This window comes from Vicia villosa, unplaced genomic scaffold, assembly GCF_029867415.1.
Source record: "Vicia villosa cultivar HV-30 ecotype Madison, WI unplaced genomic scaffold, Vvil1.0 ctg.001707F_1_1, whole genome shotgun sequence".
Classification (NCBI taxonomy): domain Eukaryota; kingdom Viridiplantae; phylum Streptophyta; class Magnoliopsida; order Fabales; family Fabaceae; genus Vicia; species Vicia villosa.
Window position 1 is genome coordinate 210,874 of NW_026705704.1, and position 5,750 is coordinate 216,623.

Genomic DNA, 5,750 nt, shown 5'->3' on the forward strand with positions numbered 1-5,750 from the left:
CAAGTCCCGACTATGAATGCATGCGACATTGACATGCAACAACATAGAATGCAACGTCATTTCATCTCATCAATATCACGTCAGTACATGCCATCATTTCACCGTCATAACAACATTAATTCATCAGGTTATTCATACCTCATCATAGGCTTCGTATTACACACAACATCATAACATCATAATTCATCATACTCTATCACATGTTTCATACATACATATATCATTGCAATAATATCAAACATCATAGTACACAAGTAAAGTAACGACATGACATGGTTAATTCAACTTCTAAATAAAAGCATATTTATTTTTAATTCATCACAAGGAATAATTATCTCATCATAAGTAAAATACACTTCATCATATCAATAATATCATATCATCATAAGAAAAACACAATTCAAGTTGCACTATGACATGGTTATGTCAATTCGTAACAAAGGGCACATTTCCTATGTTAACACTACATAGTTCATCACTTAATCCTAATACAAGCACTAAGAAATTACATCCTATGAATCATTTTATTCTATCATGGTATATTTCATTACATTAGCTTTCCAACGCTTCAAACAACAGTTAAATTGGAGTTACGATCGCGGAGATATGCCCAAAACATTTTTTATAAAAATATGTTTTAGTTTCGTAACAGTATATGTCGACATGAACCCTCATGTGTCGACTCATAATTCAAAAAATTTATTTTTCAACACAGCATGTATCGGCACATGCTCATACGTGTTGACCCCAATATATTCCAGTCTCTGTTTTTAGAAAAATGCACACTATGTGTCGACACATACTGCTTTGTGTCGACTCATAACATAATTTTTCAAGACATGTATCGACACATTAGCTTACGCATTGACACATACAACTTTCAAACTTCTCTTTTTATAAAACTATACAATATGTGTCGACCGGAACTAACATGTGTTGACTCATGTTACGAAAAATTATCCAAATTACGTTCAGAAACCCTGTTCAGACTATGGGATCCCAATCAAACATCAACAACAGTCCATAGCGACATAATACATGTTATTTAACATATAATTCACATAAATTTCACATCATATAGTGCAACCACATCAACAATTCATCAATTGCAACAAACATCATTCAATCTATTACAACATCATAACATAATCATGAACAACATTCGACAAAGAAAACTATGGCGATCTAAACCTCATTCCTATCTACTAATCATCATACCCAACCTTATAGAGTTAGAACCCACCTTTACCTTTGATTCGTGATTCCCTACTCTTCAATGGTTTCCTTGCCCTAGCCTCTTTGTGCCTCTTCCCCTCTTTCACGAACTTCTCTTTTCACGTTCTCTCCAAATTTTCCCAATTCTATTTTTCTCTCTTATTTTTATTTAACCCTTACTAACTTCTAATTTCACTAATGGGCTTAACAACAACACCCCCACTACTACTCATGCTAACACAATAGGCCCAATTCATAATTAATCAATTATTCTATTATTATTATTATTATTATTATTATTATTATTATTAAATCTCAATAATAATTCTTATTTCAATCATATTAAATCATCTAATTTTCAAATCAATTAAATCAAATAGATAATTACATCTAATTATATTTATTTAATTATGCAACTTTTAAATCAAAGGCACTACCCTTTACTCTAAGGATACATACCCTCTGATACTATAATCATCATATAACATTAAAGCAAATACATCCAATAAATCAACAAAACATCAAAATAACAATAAATCATTGAATTGCGAAAATCAGGGTGTTAAAATTAAGCTTTTAGCTTTTGGTTAAGCATCTTATAAGTTCTTGACTTCTTGTAGTAGCATCGTTACCTTCATTGTTTGGAAAGGTAATCTTTAAATATGCAAGTATACAACAAGCTTTGACTTTTCAAGGTTAGTCCTATCATTATATCAAACATAGATTGATTCTAGAACACCAAGTGTTTCAATGTTTCATATTCCGTAGCCTCTTCAACATTCAAAATATCCAGACACGTCACAATGTGGGTTTAGTATAATATATCTTGTTGAGATTTTTTATCACTACAAGATAGAGAAAGATCATCCAAAAGGATGAAAGTAAAGAGGATTGTGCTTCTTATTCTTCCATAATTCTTATGAGATCTCACCCAAAATAGGTCTTATGAAGACTTTGTTCTGAATGTAACATGCAGTGTTTGCAACCTCTGCCTAGAAGTGCTTAGCCATGTAGATTTCATTGATTATGATCTTCGAAAAATCAAGCACATTTCTATTGCTCCATTTTGACGTAGAGTTTTATGTCAGGAGAAATCGTGGAATATGTCATTCTCATCAAACATCTTTTCAAGGTGTTTGTTATCAATTTCTCTAACATGACCACTTTTAACCTTGACAAATCTGCGAATAGTCTCAAATTTTACTTAGTTACAAAAGGTGGGGAACACAGAATGTGAATCATTCTTGTGTCAAAGAATCTTTACTCAAGTCCATATGTTGTAATCATTAGCAATGACTTAAATATACTTCTTCCCATTGATTTTATGCAATCTTTACTGGTTTAAATAAATCAATATGCAGAAGCTCTAATGGTCTGGAGGTAGAACCAACATGTTTTTTTATCAAAGTTTTGAAAGCAATCCCTTCTAACATGCTTCACAAGAAGCTTAACCATTATTCTTCCTTTTGCCATTGAATATTATAGAGTCATCCTTCTCAATTGTAGCCTATTAGGATATTGAGAAAGAATAATCTCATATCTAATTTCATCATTGCCTTGGAGCTAATGATCTTTTCTCTTTGTATAACTCCATAACTCAGAATGCCTTCAGGCTTAAGTTCCAGGCTTTGGAACATATGCCTTTTTCCCGCCATGTGTTGCAAGAGTCCTGGTACCATAATAGGTGTTTCAATTACATAACTGAGAATGTATGCAACATATATTATCTAGTTCTTGTTTACCCATAGTTTCTTGGGTACATTCTTATTAGTTTTCCCATAGTTCTTAACAACTTTGGGTTTAACATTAGAATAATCATATCTACAGGATTTAAAACATGAAGGTTTAGCCAAGGGTTTTACTTAAGGTTTAGAATCAGATTTCTCCTTTTTTTTTTCCTTTGTCTTTTGGCACAAACCCAGCAGAAACAAAAATGGGAATAAAGAGTATTATATTTGTTTTCATTATCAGAATTGGATTCGTCATAGGAGTTATAGCCAATACCATATGCCATAGATCATAGAAGCCATCGTGCTTCTCCCTATGCTTCTGGATAAGAAATTCTGAAAAGCTTTGTCATATTTCTTAATGACATCATCAGTACTCTCACAAATTTCTAGAAGAGCTCTCGTGCCTTTAAGGCCGGAGTTCTCATCTCTAAGAAAATATATCTTTATTAAAATGAAGAGATCTTCCTTAAGCTTGTTATTTTCATAAGATATAGATTCATGGGACTTTTTAAGTTCCTTAAATTCAATGTTGAGTAACTCACGTCTTTCCAGAATTTCAATTAAGGAAGTAGATAATTCTAAGTGAGAAATGGGGTCATAGTTTCAATTAAGTAGCATCCACAATGTCATAGTGTCTTATTTTACGAGTTCTTCTTAATGGTCTTTCCTTGGAAAAAGAATGAGAGACATTAAGTAATGTGTGACACAATACTCTACCTTTAACATTTTTCACTTTGATATGAATCCTGTGATCTCCCATTGGTTTAACAAGGAAGCTTAAGATATCAATGGAGAGATTGAAATTTTGAAAGATAAAAGGAGAATTAATGGTCATGGTTTTTCCGTATAGGTAAAATCCATAATTTTCCAATGTTCTCCATGGTGAGGAAAATCTTTTTCTTGCAAATTTCATATGAGATAGACCAATCTTCGAGCATGAGATTCACATAAAACATTTTGAAAAAAATTTCATAATAGGGTTATGGTTTCTTGAACATGAAGTCTTTAAGAATTCTCAAAGAAACAATATCATAGAAGAATATTCCTTTAAAATACTTTACTTCAAAATAAACGAGCTTAAGAATCTTTCGATTGATAGCGTTTTTGTTGAAGCTTTCTTCTTAATATTTGGATGATAAATCCTTTGAAGAGTGAACATTTGATTAAAAGATTCTAACAAGAGGGAGCTTTAATGAAGCCATGATGATGATGATGATGATGATGATAGGAACAAGAGAAGAAAAGCTCTCACGACAAAAGGAAAATATTTAGAATGAATAAGGAGAGAGGGGAGTGTACCTTTATATAACTTTTGGTATGATATAGTTTATTGGGCCTGAAAGGGAAATGATTTGGGATGGAAATTGGGGTGACGAGTTCCTAAAAATATCGACTTGTATCATGTAATCCACATGGTTTATGAGGTGTCTTAAGATAAACAATTGGGGAGTGTGAGAGGGGGTAAAAATCGTTCCTTCCACGATTATGGGATGGCTTATTCTATTTCGATCCATGTTTCTTAGGAGAAGTAGGAAAATTCTCTCTTGGCTTTCTAGTCCATATCCATGTAATCCTTTATAAATTATTCTATCCTAGAATAGAGAAAGAGATCACAAACTTTGAACAGGCACACACTGATAAGGAATATCTCATTGTCATAAGTGAATAGGCTTACAAAACTACCACTCACCATAATAACACTAGAGTCAGTCAAATGTGAGGTGGTCCTTCTTATTGCACTCTAGTAAACACAGGAATAGTTTGCCATCCACTAAAGTCATGTAGTAGAGCCTCCTGCATCATACACGTCAGATCTTCAATTTCTATTATACTTTTAGTAAGTACAATTAGAGTCCATCATGAGACTCGATAAAACTGACTTAGGCCAACCCATCTTTAGCTCACAGTATACCTTAGTCATCTCCCAAGTATGGTGACAGGGGAAGGTTTCATAACACGCACCAAAACCGCCACGTTCGAATGCACCATAGCAGGGGGATTTGCTGAAGGCGGAGAATCCAACTCCCCTCACAAGTGATATGCTCAATAGGTCATGTCATTGGATGAAACACCTGCCAGTCCCATGCCAAGTTTGGGAAAGAAGTCAAAACCTAAATTGTTTTCTCTCTAAAGGATGTTACATGTATAAATCCTCATGACAACGTCCCCATGGTATTCATAATGAAATGTGCCGATTGGGATATAAAGAGAGTATTGATTGACCTACAGAGCCTAACAAATTTTCTATTCTGAGACACGTTTGAAAGGTTCTGGTTGGATCTAGATAACATATAAGCATTTCAAGATTTGATGATTAGGCTTTTAAATGAGCCCGTGTAGGTAAAGTGCAGCATAACCCTCAAGACCGTATTTGGGATGAATTAGAACTTAAAGATGATCAAGTTCAAATATCTTACAGTAGATCCCCCTTCTTAATACAATATAATCACGAGGAACCCTTTCTCAATCTTTTAGGCACCGCCTTGTAGACCTTATACCTAATAACTTGGATGTTGCGTTTGGATGATACTAAGCGCAACATCACTCCATAAAATAGGATAGGGTGGGGGAGCCTCGATGCTAGAAGGCCTCGAAGACTCTCCCATCCTGGAGAGAGCAAAACAACTTCGCCCCCAACAGCCTTAAAGAGTCCCATTCATGTCTTAGGGACTTAGCATTAGGCGAGTTAGGAGCTTGTCCCTCAACTTGCCTTTTTCTGCTTTTAAAAATAAAGCCCTTTGGATGACTCTGAGGGTTGTCAGTTTCCCTACGTGCAGATTGGATATTGTCCCATGTCTTTTTCCG